General features: G+C 41.4%; 1 pseudogene; it reads right to left on the bottom strand.

Moving 5' to 3' along the window:
* Nucleotides 1–640: 640 nt before the first annotated feature.
* Nucleotides 641–18,901, bottom strand: LOC122899259 (annotated as a pseudogene).
* Between the last annotated feature and the right edge of the window lie 1,914 nt (nucleotides 18,902–20,815).

Here is a 20,815-nt window from a genome sequence, read left to right as displayed (position 1 = left end):
AGTTTAATTCTATTGTAGTCAAGGAGCACACTCTGTATGATTTCAGTTCTTTTCAATTCGCTGAGGTTTGTTTGATGGCCAATGACAATTCTTTTTTTTTTTTTTTTTTTAGAGGGAGAGAGAGTGAGCAAGCACCGGCAGACTGAGAGGCAGGCAGAGGCAGAGGGAGAAGCAGGCTCCCTGCCAAGCAAGGATCCCGATGTGGGACTCCATCCCAGGACGCTGGGATCATGACCTGAGCTGAAGGCAGCTGCTTAACCAACTGAGCCACCCAGGCGTCCCTGGCCAGTGACAATTCTACCTTGTATGTATTCCAGGAACACTTGGAAGAATGTACAATCGGTTGTTGTTGGGTGTAGTGTTCAATGACTGTCAGTTAGATCCTATGTTAACAATGTCATTGAGTTCTTCTAAGCCCTTGCTGATATTCTGTTTTATCAATTGTTGAGAGAAGGATACTGAAGTCTCCAACTGTAACTGTGGATTTGCTTGTTTCTACTTTCAGTTCTACCTTGCTTCACAGAATTTGCTATTCTATAGCTTGGTGTATAATATTTAAGACTATTATGTCTCTTGGTATATTGGCACATCATTTTATTTATTTTTTTTCAGTTTTATACCTTTATTTGACAATTACCAATTAGTTCTGATCCACAGTAGCTGTCTGTAGATTTTTTAAAGTGGTGACAGAAACATAGGTAACAAATGTACAGGGCTTGTTTGGTGAATCCTCATCCTCAGTACCTTTGTGGACAACTGCACACAGAAATGGTATGGAACGTTCCTTATTCCTTTGGCCCAGGCAGCTTTGTTCAGCCTGGCATCAATGCACCTATCTGAAGTTCCCATCTCCTTCATGACAAATTTCTAGATCTCTTTGAAAGCTCAAGGGGCACACTTCTAGAAACTCACTCCACGCATGTACTTGCAAATATTAACAGTGTGTTCTCTTTTAACTACCTCATTGGTGGCAGAATGGCCCTTCTCACCATGCTTCTTTTTTTTTTTATTTTTGGCATAAGAGTATTTTTTCACCACACCCAGTGCTCCATGCAATCTGTGCCCTCTATAATACCCACCACCTGGTACCCCAACCTCCCACCCACCCGTCAATTCAAACCCCTCAGATTGTTTTTTAGAGTCCATAGTCTCTCATGGTTCTTTATGGAAGCCATTCTGCCAGGCCCTGGTTGGAAAGAAAGAGGGCACATCATTTTAGAACACCCTTCGCAGTCTCTGGTAATTTTTTTCTGCCTTGAACTGTACTTTATCTGGTATAAGATAGCCACTCCTGCTTTCTTTTGATTTGTTTGTATGATATATCCTTTTCCATCCTCCTATTTTCAACCTGCCTATATCACAGTATTTGAAATGAGCTTCTTGTAGACAGTATATGGTTGAGTCATGTTTTTAATCCACTGTACAAAACTATATTTTAATTGGTGTATTCAAATAATTTGCATTTAATGTAATTATTGCTTTATGGGGACTTAAGTCTACTATTTTATTTTTGTTTTATATTGTCTCTACTTTTTATGCCTGTTTTCTTCTGTGGTCACCTGAACATTTTTAGAGTTCTATTTTGATTTGTCTGTAGTGGGTTTGAGTGTATATTCTGTTCAGTTTCTTTTAGTGATATTCTAGGTAATACTAGTATTACTAATATTACTCTAGTACATATATATGTGGAGATATATACATATATGGGTGTATGTATATATACATTGATGTATATTATATTTGGATGAGTGGCTATTGAACCCAAGTTCTAACTGCTCAGTCTCCTTCCTGGGCTGCCTTCCCTTCTTATGTATTGGCTCAATGGATCTTGTCATTGGAGTTTTAGCTAAGCTGTGATAGTCCTCCCACGCATTCCCTCACACACACCATTGAACAACCATTCTTTACTGAGGATTGTACACATCTCTCCCTTAGATGTTCCACTTCTTTAAAAGTACAATTTGAAGCATTTTTTAAAAATTTATTTCTTTATTTGAGAGAGAGAGAGGAAGAGGCAGGCTCCCTGTTGAGCAGGGAGCCAATGTGGGGCTTGATCCCAGGAGCCTAGAATCATGACCTGAGCCAAAGGCAGATCCTTAACCAACTAAGCCACCCAGGCACCCCCAATTTGAAGCATTTTAATTTTAGTTCCTTCATGAATCTGATTCCATCAGATTTGACATTTTCGTAGGAACCAGTCTCATTCCCCAGTGAAAGGAAAGTCTCCTTATTTTGAGGTTGCAGTAAACTTGCTGTCTCCTTAGGAGTTCCCTCAGCTCTTTGCTTCTGCATTTGCCTCTGACTTACCAAACTGAAAAGAACTACAAGTAAGCCACAATTGCATACATATTAACTTGGTTAACCCTGAAGTAAAAATAGAACCAAAATGCATGACTAATTCTGGCGAGTCAATAAATGGAAAGCCAGGTAGGAAGTAGAGTGGGAGAATATGAGAGCTGGTGGTTTAGAGGGAAAAGAGGTTTCAGGTGACATATGAATTCTAGAAATGCAACTCAGTGTACAGAGGGATTGCTTCAAATCATGTTAGAGGTCATTTCATTTCTAAACCAATACCTTTTCACAATTTGACTATTCATCTTGACTTGAGCATAGACAATATTTGGAAAGGCAAATTTCAGAGGAATGTGATTTAATTGTTCGTCAGATTAGGCCAGTCTCCAAAATGTCATTTGCTGCTTTCTCCTGCCAACTAGAGCTAGATCCATACTCAGAGGACTTTAACGTCAGGGCCCAGGAAGACTGGCACTTCCCAAGATCTGAAGTGGCTCAAAGGGGATTTTCTCCTGGACACATAAACTTCATTAGGTAACCTGCCTCTCTGTAGTTCTCAAATACAGATACCATGTGGGGTGTTTGCCTTTCTGCTTCTTTTCACCTTGGCCTCAATGAAAATCAAAGCTATAAATAAATAAAGGTTTGCGTCGAATTTCAACAGCATTTCTAGAGAAATCTTTGAGAGTTTATTTGACACTGGCTGTATTTATAAAATAGGCTGTTTGGGTTTTCTTTTTTTTTCTTCTTCTTCTCCTGTTTAGTTTCCAGGTAATCTTAGATTTAAGCGTTGGTCTAGGGACCTAACACCACCTCTGCTCTTCATGTATAAATTGCAGCCATAGGATCCCTCACCCTTCTGTTCCTCCTGCCTTGTAATGAGCTAAGAATGGGAAACAGATGTAATTTTGAGACTCTTTCATGCTGTGACACTTCAGCTGAAAATGACATCCAGAAAAAGGTTGTATTCTGATCATAATAAATGTGTTACAGAAGGAAGATGAAGCTACAGTCTCATGTATTGTCTGTTAAGTATATGACATAACTTTTCTCTACAGTTATTTGCCTTCATTTTAATGTTTCTCTTTCATTAGCTCTCCTGGGCAAAGAAAGCTGGAACACTTAAAGCCAAGTTAATGCAAAATGTTTAAGCAATGTTGCTAGGAGCCAGTGTCCTGAGGATATTGATGGAGTCATTACCACCAAGTATTCCTCTGGCTCTGATGCAGCAGATTTGACTTTGAGCATTTATAAGAAGCAAGTTTTGGATATGACGCCTTCCACCTGATAGGCTAGAGGCCAAGAGTTATAGTACTAGCCTTGTAATAAAGTAAACTAGAGTAAATGTAAACATGTTAACATATGAATAAAAGAGGAAGAGAGATGATAGATAGATAGATAGATAGACAGGCTGAAGTTAGATCCAATATATTCAAGTAACAAGTATATTGTCAGTAGGCTCAAATCTTGAAGAGTATGCAAAATACAGGGCCATAGTGATAAATAAATAATGAAAGATTGAGCTAAATATGCAGACCTAAAAACAGGTAAGTTTTCATGCTTATCTCGACCAGTTTAGCAAGAACCCATGGAAGAAATTGTTTCAGGATTTTCTTGCAAGCATTGTAATAACAGGGAGGATGTGTTTGGGATAAGCTGCCAAGTCAGAGGAACATTACATAAATTCATTTATGAGATGTCAAAGGGTTGGGTTGAATTGTGGTTTAAGAGACATGCAGGATTAGGTAAAGATCAAACTATGGATTGTGAAGGTACAGGACTCAATGGTTAGCCAAACAATATGGTTAAAAATTTTGAAAAACAAACAAAGAGGTTACTTTATGTCAGAAGATGCTTTTGAGACAGAGCTTATCTAGCTCATGCCAATTAGTATGACTAAGTCTGGCTATGTCCAGAGCCCATCCTTCACAGAATGAAGGCACAGAAAGCCTAGGCTCTGGTTTACTGAGTTATTTGTATTCTGACAAGCCTAACTGGACTTGTTTAGAAGACCAGGATCAGAATTGAGGACTCCCCAAATGCAGGAAATAAGCATTTGTGTATCATTCAAGTCATTCATGGCCAGTTTGGAATCTTTTAGAAGCACAATGGTGAAGACAAAGGACTCTGGGTCCAAAGTCTAGATTCTAATCTCATTTCTGTGATTATCGGATGTGTGCCCTTGGACAAATCATTCCATATGTATGTCTCAATATCTGAACCTAGGAAATGTTGAGTTTGTTCTATATTAAGATTTCATACAGTCTTCCAAAACCCATTTGTTCAGTGGCCTGTGATAGATCACAGTCAAAGATAGCCACAATTCCTTCTTCCATTCCATGTGCCCTTTTGTGGTGTGAGTGTCTGTTCTCCCATCAAGTGTGGACATTAATTCATGTGTCCCTTGAATATTGCCTGGCTTTGTGACTTGCTTTGTTTAATATGATATAGCAGATGTAATGTTGTTTGACTCAAATTCTAGGCCTTTAGAAGCCTTGTAGTTTCTGTTGTTTGTTCTATGAGAACACTTCCCTGAGCCCACTTTGTAGGGAAGACTTGAGGGGGATAAAAACCCATGTGGAGGGCCAGGCCATCTTGTACCTGCCAACATGGAAATCCACAGAACTGTGAAAGATAATCCATCATTTTAATGAAGCCGCTAAATTTTGGGGGGACTCACGATGCAGCAGTAGATAACAGAAATGTGATTTTTACTATCAAATAAGTTTGGGTGAAGAGCAACTTAACAATGTCAATAGGTTTCTCAAACTGGAATGTCAGAGCTTTCAATATGCTAATATTGATTTAAAATGCCAAATTGTGAAAGAGATTTGTATGCTGTGTCTTCCAGACTTATTTAATCACAGAATATTGTTTTTCCTAGAAAACTGTTTAATCACTTGTGAATCAGTTTGAGAAACGCTGATGTAGTTGAATTCCAAAGGCCGTGCCAGCTGTAGCATTCAAAAAATCTGCAAATGAAGCAAGGAGTGTTTTGGTCACTATTTCTTCTTGATTATCTTGATGACAAGAAAACTCATTCTCTAGTTGGTTGCTACCAAATTTCATTATTCACTTCCACTGAAACCATTTTTTAATCAATTAACAGAAGAAAGCAGTATCGGAATTATTAATGAGCAATTAAATAGAGATTAAAGAGCTATTAACCTGCAGCTCAGTGGTGGAGACTCGGCTGTCAGGTGGTGTGGGAGCCTGATGGATGTAGACCCATGAAAGACTGTCACAATGATGAAACAAGCAAAGAACGGGCTAATAGATTTATCTATTTCTTCTTGGCAGATTGTAATAGGATATGAAATTGTCCTGCTGATCTACGAATCTATAGAAAGCCCTTCATAAAAAGAATGTGAATAGAACAAGATGAAGTATACTCTCTATACTCCGTGTGCTCACAGACTAGTCACATGATCAAAGTGTGTGCACGGGATGCTTGTGTGACATCCGAGATTTGTGTAACAGCGGGTATGGGTGAGTGTGTTTGAAAGGACTGTCTTTCATGCTGATTATATGTGGCCTGTCTGTGTATATTTATGTTGATCAGAGTGTTCCTGACTTAGTCTATGCATATTTGTGTGGATATTTTTCTATGTATTTTCTTGCATATTCATGTGGTTTTATCTGTGGAGGCAAACATACATGCACACACAAATGGCAGGACAAGATGTGATTGATAATGATCCACGGTTCTCTGTGTACCTAAACGACATAATCCATGGTGATGGGGATAAATCAGAGGGCAGGAAAGGGGGCCATCATGGTACAGCGATTTATTAAGGCTAGTATACTGCTTAAGTGGCTCCACTGAAGGGAAGCTTTGCCTTTGTCTGGAGGCGAGTGAACTGGCTCCCTGTCTTGGCCAGTTCATCCCCCATCGCGGTGAGGAAGATCACAGACAACAGATAGAAATGGACCAATAAGAAAACACAAGCCTAGGAATCAAATCAGCAAATTCAATCATCTCCTGGCCCTGACTGTTCCAATATCTCCTTTGAAATAGAAAGTTGAGAAGTATAAATAAAGCTTTTTAAAAATGGCTTAAATGGGAAAGGGAAATTCCTCAATTTTCTCCATACTTAGTATTTGCCCCATGCAAATTATCACTCATTTGTGGTTTCCTGTTTTATTTTGTTTTTGATAAATCAACCCAATCCAAACTCATTTGGGTTCCTATCACTCAGTAATTTCTAAACTCTGGAATTGATAGTATGGCAAGGAGGCTCTCACTCTTAAATAGTTTGTGGCATTTATTGAGTAATGTCAAGCCCTCCATTTGCATTTTACATGCATTGCCTCATTTAATCTTCATAACAGCTGAATTAGTAGTGTTATTATGCCCACTACACAGAGGAAGCACATAGGGTACAGTGAAGTTTAGAACCTGGGCCATGAGCCACATATCCAAGCAGATTTCAACTCACAGCTATTGTGGATTGACCCCCAAACCCATGTTTGTGATAACTGTACCATATCGGTTCCTTTAAAGGGAAAATTGCCCAAGCTCTTTATCTACCATCTCTGACCTATTGGGCTTGGAACATGAGCATGGAAGAACCTTAGTTTGGTTGCCTGGAGCTGATGAAAAATCTCCAGGCTTCCTTCCATCATTCCTGTTCGCCAAGAACATTTTTCCCAAGACACACACGTGGACACAAGGAGAGGTGGTCTTCCTGGCTTGAATGGTTCCCTGAACTCTGTTTCAAGGCCCTCTACCAGAGAAGGAGGATACATTTTGCTTTGGGAACAATGACTGGATAGGTCTGGGAAAGAGCACCTGGGAGCAGGTCTAGATTCTATGACCCCAAAACAAAAGTGTGAGTCCTCTGGTAGTTAGGAAAGTCGGTCACAACAATGACAATAACAACAAAACAATAACAACAACAAAAAAATCCCAGAATATATTCTTTATGGATTAACAATGTCCATGACTTCTAGTGTGGGAAAAGATCAGCTGCTATGATCTGAGGAACTTGGAACAAGTATTACCATGTTTACCTGAGAACTTTTACCTTGTCAAGTAGACAGGTAAATAGGCTAGGAAGGCTCCAAGAACACCATGGGATTATTAAAAATTCATTTCTGCAGAAAGTTTAGAATTAATCCTTGACTGCCCTCTTCCTTTTGATTACAAAAAGTGATGCGGGGTGCTGGCTGGCTCTCTTGATAGAACATGTGACTCTTGTTCTCAGGATCATGAGATTAAGCACCACATGTGGCATAGAGTTGACTTAAAATAAAATTTAGAATTTTTTAAGTGATTATATAATAAAATTTTCATGATTCTGTGGTCCTGAGTTCTCAAATTTCCTTCATATGAAACTGACAGTCTGTAGCCAAATGGTGGAAGTACACTACTGAGTTAACTTTCAAGAGAGAAAAGAAAGGTGACAGCATGTTATCAAACACCTATTTCATGCCAATTACTATGATGCCATCTCTGCACATGTTACCTTACTTAATGCTCATAACAGACCTAGGTGGTAGATATGAACATGTCTATTTTTTTTTAAGTAGGCTCCACACCCAGCATGGAGCCCAATGCAAGGCTTGAACTCACAACCCTAAGATAAAGACCTGAGCTGAGATCAAGAGTCCGATGCTTGGGACGCCTGGGTGGCTCGGTTGATTAAGCAGCTGCCTTCGGCTCAGGTCATGATCCCAGCATCCTGGGATCGAGTCCTGCATCGGGCTCCTTGCTCCACAGGGAGCCTGCTTCTCCCTCTGACTCTGCCTGCCACTCTGCTTGTGCGCTCTCTCTCTCTCTCTCTCTCTCTGACAAATATATATATATATATATATATATATATATATATATATATATATATTTAACAAAAAAAAGAGTCTGATGCTTAACTGAGACACCTAGGCACCCCTGATCTTCTCTATTTTATAATTGAAGTTGCAAGATATTAAGAAAACTTCCCAATGTCTTGTAGTTGCTAAGAGGCAAAACCTGACACCAACATCAGTGTATTCCTCCTTTTCCTCATTCTACATTTGCCTAAACTAGGTCATTGCTATTATTTAAAGAAATGGTTTATAAAGAGGAGATTTCCCCCAAACATGTACATGTACACTACCTCACTACCAAGGGGGAAGCTTTGAAACTGATAGAAGAAAACATGACATGCTCAGGAACATAGAGTTAGTCTATGTTCAGTGGGGTAGGAATTTTTGTGGGAAAAGTGAAGTATCCAAAACAGAACCAGACTGCAGAAAATCCTCCCTTCATTGTAAGGATAGGTCTTGTCTTCTGCATCTAGCTAGTAAGATGAGATTCATGACTACCTTCAGCTGTTGTCTTGGTATAACCAAGAGGGGAGGCAGGAAGGAGCTTCAGAGAAAGTCTGATGTCTATGCAGCAAGACTCTGAAGTATGCCTTCAATTGTGGGTCTTGGACTGAGACAACAGCTACCTCCTGTTTAACCACATGATGGCTGATCAGGTCATGAAAGTAGAAGCCATGGGGTACTGGGAATTAGAGCTCCTGCTGGAAATCAAGACTGTTTCTGGCATTTCCCCATACATACATCCTGCCACTCATGGTGGGGAAGAGTCAGGACAGAGATCAAGTATTCAGACATCTAGAATGTATAAAGAAGATGTGGTATATATATACAATGGAATACTATACAGCCATCAAAAAACCGAAATCTTGCCATTTCCAACGACATGGATGGAACTAGAGGGTATAATGCTGAGTGAAACAAGTCAATCAGAGAAAGACAATTATTGTATGATCTCTCTGATATGAGGAATTTGAGAGGCAGGGTGGGGTGTCATGGGGAGAAGGGAGAGAAAAAATGAAACAAGATAGGATCAGGAGGGAGACAAACCATAAGAGACTCTTAATCTCAGGAAACAAACTGAGGATTGCTAGAAGGGGAGGAGGACCTGAGGGATAGGGCATATGGGTGATGGACATTGGGAAGGATGTGTGTTATGAGGAGTGCTATGAATTATGTAAGACTGATGCATCGTAGACCTGTACCACTGAAGCAAATAATACATTAAATGTTAATAAAATTTTTTTAAAAGTATTCAGACATCTAGATTCTGGCATTCTTTCTCACCACAGATTTATAATCTTGCTTTATATGGGAGGAAATTGAGGGTTCTGAGAGATAAGTCACATGAAACCAGGAAGTGATTGCACCAGCATTGCACCCAGTCTGAAGCTAAAGTCCATTATCTTTCTTTGTACCCCCTCCATTTCAGTCTGGGAAGCTATTTGAGAAGGGTCAGGCAATAGGTTACCATTACTATTCCAAGACATAAATTGAGTCGTTATGTTCTGGGCTGACACTGTGTTTGCATGGCAGGATACAAAATTAAGTCTTGTCCCTGCCCTCCAGTAGCTCCTGATCTAGTGGGAAAGACTCACTAGAGTAAAAAGGAAACCACAAGAAGAGGTATAACAAAGGCTATTATAACAGAGATTCACAAGCATGAAAAACATTGAGTTTATATTCTCCTGGGAAGCTTAAAAGAACACTTTATTGTGAAAGCCGTTCTCTGAAGGAAGGGCCATTTCAAGAAACAGCACTGTATAGGACCTTTCAAGCGGTGAGAATAATATGAACAATGACAAGGGTCTGGAAGCCTGAAGGACATATTCAGGAATAAGCAAGCTTTGTTGGGGTGGGAGGGTCACTGTAGCAGAGGGGAGCTGAAGCAAAAAATATCACTGAATTTGAAATCCATATTAACTGACAATAGACATGCTAAAATTCCAAGTAGTCCTGCAGCACATACCTTTCTTAGGACCATACTATTTGCATAATAGGGAGACCCAGAAATTCCCTGAAAAAGGACCTATAGGAACCTCTCTGGTAGCCACATAAACAGTAAAGAGAGCAGGTGGAGACCCAGAGCCTGGGAGTTCAGGCAGAAGTGTTCACTTCCGTGAGGGTGAGAATAATGGGTCTGCTGCTCATTATCTTGCTCTGATCTTTGTTTTTCTGCCACTTTGTGAGACACAGGCCCCAAGCCCCAGTGTGTGCCTTCCACAGGCAATGGTCCACAGCTGGGAGGTAGTGATTTTGCTAAACATCCAGATTAAATATTTAGGGCAGGATTACCAGAGAATGTGTCAGAGTTTAAAATATAGAGTTGCACAAAGAAATCTCTATGTACTCCAAGTCACAGTGAGGAATCAAAGAGAGCTGCCAAGATAATAGCTATAACAAAGCAGAGGGGGATGATTCTACCCTCCCTCTGAATCTAAAGAGAGAATCCAGATCACAGAATTCATTTTGCAGAAAGGAAACCCAACCATTGGGACAGTGGCCAACTAGGGACATAACCTGGAAAGAGTTCACATAAGTTCAGGTCCTGGCACTCATGTTCTACTGCCATCTATTCCAATGCCAGGATGACAGTTTTGAGTTTCAGATCTAACTGGTTCTAGTTAGTTCCTAGGCAGGCCTGGTTGTTGGTTCAGAGACTCGTTCCTACTAGGAATGGATCTTCTTTGGATCCCAGCAGACAGGCTGTCTTCAAATCAGACACCCCAAGTGTCTCCCAGTCTTGTCTGTGCCTATGTATTGGCTGAGTCTGGACTCCTGCCATGAACATTTGTCCAAATCCCCTTGTCCTGTTGGTGCTCACTCTTCTCACCATCCCTCCACCCCACAGGAAGGGCAGGTCTGGGTCCATCTGCCCCTGACAGAGGCAGATTTAGTGGAGGCATGTCTCTACAACTTCTTACCTATTACCCCATACTCCAGGGTCCTGATATTTTGCCATACCTACCAGGTTAGACTCCTCGCTCACCCTACAACTTATGCCAGCCCAGCGGATTCTAAGTTTTAAAAAATAATATATGTTAGCCTATAGTCTTTCCTACTACATCTTGATATACCTTAGAATTTCATCCTACACCTGACCCCACTAGACTTTGTATCATCCCACCCTACCCTTCTTCAACCTGAAGTCAATTGGAGGCAGTATGATCTTGGGTAAGTTAACAAACTATTCTCTGTCCCAGTTTCTTATCTGTAAGTGTGGGTAAATGATGACTCCTTCAGAGCACTGTCAGGACAATAATATCAAGCGTATAAAAGGGCTGGATACAATGGCTAACCTAACACTGACCATCATCAGATAATGGGGAGTACCATGGAGAACAGTGCTTCTGGGGGAGGGGATCAGAATGTTTGGATGAGAGTGGAAAATATGGGGGCTTTTTTTTTTTTTATTTTCAGGATTGATCTCCTTGCAAAATACTTAGCTTCAAAACTCTGGGGCATCACCCACTTTAGAGACTGTGTAGCCCAAGGTGGCCCAAGCCAGCTTTGAAGCTTACCCAACTCTGGATGGAGGGTGATGGTCTCTTCTCCAGTTGCCTTTCACCCTTCTTGATGCTACCTAATTCTGGAGTGGAAAAATGCTAAAAGGAAGGATAGGAACTGTGCTCCCAAACACAAGTATCTTAATAATTTAGGCTGTCATGTGTTAAGTGTCATTTGCCCCTTCTATCTGCTCCCAGGATGCACTGCACTTGCTTCCTCATGGGATTTTCTTTTTTCTTTTTTTCTTTTTTTTAAGATTTTATTTATTTATTTGACAGAAAGAGAGATACAACAAGAGAGGAAACACAAGTAGGGAGAGTGGGAGAGGGAGAAGCAGGCTTCCCATGGAGCAGGGAGCCCGATGCGGGGCTCAATCCCAGGACCCGGGATCATGACCTGAGCCAAAGGCAGACGCTTAACAACTGAGCCACCCAGTCATCCTATCCTCATGGGATTTTCACTGCTGCAATATTTTCTGCATCCCTGCAGCACTATGATCTCCAAACAAGCCGGGTGCCTGTTGTTTTCCTCTCTCACACCATATGGGAGAAAGTCTGGCACAAAGTAGGGCTCACTGATCCCTTGCAGATATGAATGCATGACTGAATTAAAGCAAATGGTCCAAGGGACTCCAGAGGCAGGAGACTCAAAAAAGATGTAAGGCAGAATAACTACGAAGGCAGTCTATACTTCCTGCTATCTTACCTCCAAGTTTCCAGAGAGCAGGTTAAGGTTTAGAGTAGACAAGTTTTTTTCAGTATTTCCACAAGAAAACTCCAAGATCTTATTCTTGCCCTTCCACAGTACCTGGGGAGCAACTCTGGTCTTGCCCAAATATCTCAGCTCTCCATCTGACTCCATTCCTCTGCTCTGAGTGAGTCTTAGCAAGATAATTTAACCTCAGCCTCATTCCTATGAAATGCAGCTAAGAGCACTCCTGTGAGTGGCCCTATAGCCCTTGGGGGGTGAAATTACATGAGGCCTACTCTGCAGATGAAGATAGGGACAGATAACAAGGAATACTAAGAGGACAGCACACACTGTATTATTCTCCATCTGCCTGAATTAATTTTTAATAAGGCAAACAATGAATGTTTGAGTTTCCTCCTAAAATATTTTGACTAGCAATTCCATGAGTGGGAAGGTTTTAACCAGGCTGTCTCCAAAATAGTAAGTAAAGAAAACAAAGTGAAACATTCTAATTTTGGAGAAAATTAAATCACAACATGGCTGATATCAAGCAATGTTAAAAAAATAACATGTAAGAAGAGAGGTAAATTTGATTCCCAACCTTGTACTGTGAGGATCCTACTCTACAACCCTAGGATTTGGCCCCATTTGACAATCTGGGGTGCTAGATTGTACCCTGGTAGAGGAAGCAATATCTTTCATCAATATCTTCCCATAGCAAGACCAAGTATCTAAAACCAGAAGGTTCTGAATACATTGGGTCTTAGCCTGACTTTCTCCCTCACCAGCTGACCTGCACTGAAGTTCTTCATTCCAAAAAAGTCCTCAAATTCATCAGCAGTCCTGTTTCTTCTTCTCTGCTCATTCCTGTCTTTTCCTTTTGCTTCACTGCATAAGGTACAAGACACAGCCTTTTCTTTACCTCAAGCCTAGGGCTTAGAGAATCTGAGAACCCCTGAGGGTTCTGACGACTGGACGGAACACACTGCTTTTGATGGTCATGTTTCCTTTCCTGGAGCTTGAAGGGCCTTGCTTGTGCTACATGGGGCTCAATGCATTCCATGCTCTTCCTAAGCAAAGCAGGATATTGTCCTTTAAAGTTCTTTTGTTCTATGTTTGAAGGTTTCAGTTCACATATCTATATAGAGGCAAAGAGGCTGATCTTACAGTTAATCTTTTGTCCTCAACTATTCTATGAGAATTAAAATATTAAAATGCCAACTCTTAGAGCAGTCTGTATAAAAACACCACATAACTGTAAGCTTCTGCTCCCCCAACAAATTTTGTGTTTCCATGCGCAATCTGGGAACCGTGACACTGCCAAGTAGATAGTCCCAGTCCAGCATGCTGAAAAACAGCAGATAGGTGACCCAGTGGTCCCCACACTCACCCAACAGACAGCTAACCGCCGGAAATGAGCATGAGAGCATCCTAGACCAGCCAATCTTCTGCAACCTAAGCCAACCCAATAAACATCTGGGAAGCCCAACGGAGACCAACAGAAGTATTCATTCATAGATCTGTGATCAGTAAAAAACATGTTGTTTGAAGCCACTAAGTGCTTGGGTTGCAGGGTTGTTATGCAATAACAGGTAACCAATGCACTAAAATCTGTGAGCATGTCATCTCCTCTCCTGCATCTTTGCCTCGGTTAATGAGAGAATTTGTGAGTACGATAACCCCAGCCCAGTAGAGTCTGGGAGAGTGGCTCAGCAAGTTCAGAGAGAACAGCTTTGCAGCACAGATGGTACTATCACACAGATTTGTTTTTGTTTTTTGTTTTTTTGGTCACTATCTCTGCCTCCAATACTTTTTGAGGTTGTTATGAATACAACACAATCTTTTTTTTTTCAATTTTCTGAATAAACGTAATTGTTTATAATGGTTTTTTTTTTCAACTATAATTTCAGCATCAGGAAATATAATAGCCAGGCTGCACAAGAATAATCACAAAGGCTACTTGGAGGATATAGAGAAGTACCTAAGTTCTGAAAATGGGTTAGACATACATATTGAAAGGAAATTTCCTGTCCAGGGAAGGAAGAATTGGGGAGGAAAAGGCATTAATTGATTCACCCAACATGATTGATCACTGTCCAGGGTCAAGTCCTATTCTAAGGAATATAGATAAATCAGTGAATAAAACAGACAAAAGTCCTACAGCCAGGGAGGTAGGGAGTAAATAAATAAAAAATTGTCAGATGGTGATAGGAGTTGAAGAAAAGAAAAAGAGAGATTTCTAGGGTTTGGAGATTGGGTCACAATTTTAAATAGGCTGGTTAGAGAAGGTCCCACTCAGATGACATTTGATTTATGTTCTAAAGGAGACAAGATTATAAGTTTTGCAGATATACAGGGAAATAGCATCCCAGCCAGAGGAAAGAGCAAGTGCACAGGTCCTGAGGGATGAGCACATCTAAGGTTTTCAGGGGAAAATAAGGAAGTGAGTGCAGCTCAAAGAGGCTGGTCAGGGTTAGCAGGGTAGAAGGCTGCTAGTTGCAACCCCTGATACAGATAATCATACAGTCCTTGCTTTCTGGGAGCTCTGATTCAAGTTCCCAGACCTGCAGCCCAGGTCCCTCAGGGCATCCTGCTTTTCCTTACCTTTCCTTTTCCATTAGTCCCCCTCAGAGGATAAACTGTTGGCCAATTCATGGGCCAACATCCTTGGAACTTCGACAAGATAGTATGGTCCTGGGTCCAATGACACTACCAGATCTTCTTCTCTTCCTGTCATGATTAGAGCTCCTGGCAATAAGGTTGGTAGTTTTCTATAGATCCTCTGCACACACTATTTCCTCTAGCAGGCACGATACTAAGACTCCCTCTGCATGCAAGAGGACATGGCTAGACGTCTGGGGAATCTAAACCCCTGGAAGAGCCTTGTACCCATGACAAAGGGGCCTGGCACACATACATGCCAGCTTCCTTGCTTTGTGCATAGGACAGGTTAGAGGCACATTCTACACTGTCCCCAGCAGTCCCAGCAAGACAGAGCCCCAACTGCCAACAGTGGTAACCTACTTACGAACATACCCTCCACTGACTTTCTGCTCTTCCTTATCTCATTTTTTCACTCCCTTCCTGGTGTGTCCTGGCACAAGTATTCACACTCCAGTCTTTGTCCCAAGCATCACACACTCCCCTTCCCTGAGTGGCCGGAGCAAGAGTGCTATTAGGATGAGTACCAACGTTTGCAGGCCCCTCAGCAGGGGCTGGATCCTTAAGCATGCAGGGACTCTGTGACAAACAAGCTGATTTTTGCCCTTTCCAAGCCTGGATTTATTGACAAATGCCTAAAACTCGGCTTGAAACAAAATGTTTTTTAACTCGGTTGTAAACAAACTAATCCTCAAACAAAGCATTCCCTCTGTTTCCTCTCCCCTCAACCCCCAGCACAATTTGTTCAGGATCCTTGGTTGACCTTTTAATTGTATTTCAGTGGTGGATGGAGGGGAAAATAAATAAATAAATACAAACCCTCCCATCTGCATTCATACAAGCAAATGGTTACAGCTTAGGACAGCGTCTGTGATCAAGACAGGGACAGGGCTCTACCAGCTGCCTAGATAAGCCAGTGACCTTTCCAACCCAGCAGACGCCCAACCTCTGCTCCCCAAGCACAGAGCTTTTAGGGAATCCCTTTGGCTGGCTTAATTGGGGGGTTACTCGCATCTGTTCATCCGGCTTAAGAAAAAGAAAGAAATAGGAGAAAGACAGCTTAGACAAGCAATGGACTCAGCACAGTCCCTGTCCTGATTTCTGGAACCTTGGGAGTGGCTCCCTATAGAATCACATTTCTTCTTCATCTTTGTCTCTCTGTACTCTTCCCTGGTGTTAATGCTGAATTTCTCCTTGTATTGTAGCACGTACAGTCAAAACAAAGGTAAATCATACTGACTGTGCTGGCAAAGAATGTGTGTCCTGTTTTCTAATGTGTCCTGGGTGCCTTGCATGAGATCTGCACACAGTAGGCATTTAAACGCTAAGTACAGAATAACTAAACAAGCAAACACATAGTCTCAGGGAAGGAGTTTCAGTACAAAAAAGTATACATTTGTAGTGACAAAACAAATCGTGGTTATAATGTCATCTGTTATTAGAGTTAAACGAACAGCAGACATACGTGCACATGGCATGCACGCACACACACCAGTTCCTGGTGCATGAAACACATAGCGATGTTCCAGATTCTGAAGGAAGGTATAAGCAGTATGTCACAGGGATATTGTTGCTCAGCCTCCTTTTTCAGCTGATTCTCCAAAGCTGTAAACAAGTTCCCAGCACTTAAAACCTATGTTAAAATCATTTTTCCTTTTTGCTAACTTGTTAAGCCCCATTTGTCTCCGATTTGCAGACTCAGTGATTGCTCCAGCCCTCTCTCACACAGTTTTCTCACCTATAAAAGTAGTTATAATGCCCACCTGAAGAGGTTCTTCTAAGACGGTTAAGTGAATTATTTCAGGAAAAATACAGAGAACAGTATGTGGTGCATGGTAAACTCTAAACACTGTTAGCGACTGAGTTTATCTGACTCCCGAACAATGGTAGCGTGAATGAGATGACAGGAACCTTTGTCCACTCTAAATCCCATCAAATTCTTTACACCTTCCCAAAAATGTCATTTCTCAGTCGTAGGTGTGAGTAAAACTGGTGACAACTTTACACATTTCAAAGAAACTGAACTAATAAGCATCTCCCCTCCTCTCTCTGGCCTATCCTCATGTTACCAGCACCACCTTGCCAGTTCCTGGCTCAGAAATAAATTCTGCAAGAGTAAGACAGAAGGAAAAGCCGGCCCTGGCAGCAGCCTCCTTTGCTGTCCCTTGTGGGTCTGACGGACCCCCGCCCTCATGCCTGTAGCAGCAAGCTGCTCCGAGGGCCAGCCCCTCAGACTTACCCTTGGGCGTCAGAGGTCCTCAGAGGGCAGGCTCCAACCTCCAAACCTTGGGCTGGGAGGGCAGATCTCTGTGAAGGAAGAGAGCTATAGGTGAATAGACGTAAGGAAGGAGGCCCAAGCGCCAGGACTCCCTCATATCCATTCTTGAGGGTGCATCTCCTTCAGGTTCAACACGAACCAAAAGAGCCCACTCAGCCCCTCCCAGAAGATATGAATACTTTAGTTCTGGCTTTGGGGAAACAGATAGATGGATGGGAAATGGAGTGTTTTAACTCTGGAACTCACCTTTTGTGACCTGATTATCTGATGGGCTATGCTCTAACCGAAGCTTCACTCACAACCCATACGAGTAGAGTGTGGTTAAAAGCAATCTTTTCTCTGCCATGATCTGCTGTGACTTTCTGTTACAGTTCCCCCAGAGAGAGTTGGAGAGAGAGAAAAAATGTCAAGGAGAAAGACGGATAGACAGAGACACATAGAGAAAGACAGAGAAAGAGAAACATAATCAGACATGTTAGCAAGGCAGCTTGCCAAATTAAACATAGAATTAGCTACTTTGGAATTCATGAATTTAAGATTTAAATAAAAACAAAATCCAAACAGAACAAAATTTGATTAAAACCAATTCCAGAGGGCAGTCTTGGCATTAGCCTCTTGGACTGATAATTAGGAGGACTAGAGAGTGTAGCGGCCCATGATACAGTTTGGTAGAAAACTGTGATGGACAAATCCTCACTAATGTCTGTGTATCTATTTCCCTGGGCTGCCAAAACCATGCCATGAACTGGGGGGCTTCATCAACAGAAGGGCACTGTCAAAGTTCTGAAGGCTGGAAATCATAGATCAAAGTGTCAACAGAGCTGATTCCTTCGAAGGACTGTGAGGGAAAACCTGTTGCCTGCCTCTCTTCCTGCTTCTGGGGCTTTGCTGGCAAGTGTTGGTATTCCTTGGCTCCTGGGGCATCACCATGACCTCTGCCTCCACCTTCACATGCATTTTCCCCCATGTGCATGTCCATGTCTGTGTCCAAATTTCCCCTTCTAGTGAGGATACCAATGATACTGGATTAGAACCTGCCTTCATGACCTCATTTTAGCATGACCATCTGCAATGACCCTATTTCCAAATATGGTCCCATTCACAGGCCCTGAGACTTAGGACTTCAACATCTTTTTGGTGGTCACAATTCAACCCATAAGAAGCGGAAGGCCTTCCATACCTATCTTTCAAGACAAACAACTTCCTTAAGTGATTAGAACTTTAGTTCCTGTAGTTTTTGTCTCCTTTAAGTCAGGCACATTTAGTGCTGACAGTAATTTATTTTATGATGGAGTATTGCACATCGAGCAAAATTTTAGGATGATTTTTTTGCAGAACAGAGTGCTCCAGTCTGTGGGTCAACTTGGAAACTTAATAAGCTTTTCTGGTACCATTGATACTAGATTCATTCCTATGGCCACTGTAACAAATTATCATGAATTTGGTGGCTTAAAACAACATAAACTTATTCTCTTACAGTTCTGAAGACCAGAAGTGTGAAATGGGTTTCACTGGGCTGAAATCAGAGTACTGGCAGGGCCATGTGCCCTTTAGACCATCTAGGGGAGAATCTGTTTCCTCACCTTCCATAGCTTCTGTTGATCGCCCATATTCCTTGGCTAACCTTCCTCCATCTGCAAATTTCTTTGCTCCAGACCCTGCTCCCATCATCACATTGCCTCCTCTTCTGTAGTAAGTAATTACATATCCACTTTTGCCTCCCTTTCCTAAGGACACTTAGAATTACATTTAGAACACACCCAGATAATCCAGGACAATCTTCCCATTTTAAAAGCCTTAATTTAATTTGAATCTCCCTGAGGGCTAGTGATGATGAACATTTTTTCATGTGTCTGATAGCCCTTTGTATGTCTTGATTAAAACAACATTGAGATATCACCTTACACCAGTTAGAATGGCCAGAATTAACAAAACAGGAAACAACATGTGTTGGAGAGGATGTGGAGAAAGGGGAACCCTCTTACACTGTTGGTGGGAATGCAAGTTGGTGCAGCCTCTTTGGAGAACAGTGTGGAGATTTCTCAAGAAATTAAAAATAGAAATTCCCCATGACCCTGCAATTGCACTCCTGGGTATTTACCCCAAAGATACAGATGTCGTGAAAAAAAGGGCCATCTGTACCCCAATGTTTATGGCAGCAATGGCCACGGTCGCCAAACTATGGAAAGAACCAAGAAGCCCTTCAATGGATGAATGGATAAGGAAGATGTGGTCCATATACATTATGGAGTATTATGCTCCATCAGAAAGGATGAATACCCAACTTTGGTAGCAACAAGGACGGGACTGGAAGAGATTATGCTGAGTGAAATAAGTCAAGCAAAGAGAGTCAATTATCATATGGTCTCACTTATTTGTGGAGCATAACAAATAGCATGGAGGACAAGGGGTGTTAGAGAGGAGAATGGAGTTGGGAGAAATTGGAAGGGGAGGTAAACCATGAGAGACTATGGACTCCGAAAAAGAATCCGAGGGGTTTGAAGTGGCGGGGGGGTGGGAGGTTGGGGTACCGGGTGGTGGATATTATGGAGGGCACGGATTGCATGGAGCACTGGGTGTGGTGAAAAAATAATGAATACTGTTTTTCTGAAAATAAATTAATTAATTTATAAAAAATAAAAAGCCTTAATTTAATCACAGCTCTAAAGTCCTTTTGCCAAATGAGATAACATCCACAGGTTCCTGGGATAAGGATCTAAATATATATGGGGAATACTCTTCAGTTTACCACACCAGTCATCCTAGATCAACTCATCCTAGCCCACCTCATTTCCACAACCATAAACCTTTCCCATAAAAGAACATTAGTTTTCCTGGAAACTTCCTCAAACTTCAGTTTTCTTCTCAGATGCAGTTCCCTCTATTAAACACCATATCAAAGCAGAGTCTTATTTCCAGCACAGGGGCGCCCCACTGATCAGAGCATGGAGAGATCTGAACTGTAAAAATATTTGTAACTGTTATTAACCTTCAATTCTGCAGACACACTGTAATTTCTCATGCATTATCATTTTTATGAAATCTGCACTACAAGTTTTCTGTAGGATGCTAAGAAAGCAGCAGAATCTTTTTGGCAAATCAAATAATTTCAAGTATTGTGAATTAGGGATGTTTAGTACCTCTTCTTTTAAATTTACTCAATAATTTTAAGCGATTTTTTTACATGAACTCAGAGTATCCTCTGTCAAAGTGAATATAAGGATAAATGTGCCACATCTGCCACTTGTAGAGATAAGATCATTGTTCAGCAAATATTCTCTCTTACACCCCTTATTCCAGCTTCTGTGGGGAAAGTCTACTTTCTACCACTGATGTAAGACTTAACCATGTTGTCTATTTCCAGTAAAGATATGGGCAGAAATGACAGAGTATCCATTCTGAGTTTAACTTTTTAAATGCTTGTTGCAAATTCCCGAGGATGTGGTGGCACAGCATTTTATAGCAGTAGTGGGCAAACATGGCCACTGTTTCTTTTAATCACTATAAACAAACAGAAGCTTCCAAAAGCAATTGACCCAGGAATGCCTCCGTGGCTCAGCAGGTTAATCCCAGGGTCCGGAT

This window comes from Neovison vison, chromosome 2 (genome assembly GCF_020171115.1).
Source record: "Neovison vison isolate M4711 chromosome 2, ASM_NN_V1, whole genome shotgun sequence".
NCBI lineage: Eukaryota > Metazoa > Chordata > Mammalia > Carnivora > Mustelidae > Neogale > Neogale vison.
This window is presented reverse-complemented; position numbering and strand designations above follow the sequence as displayed.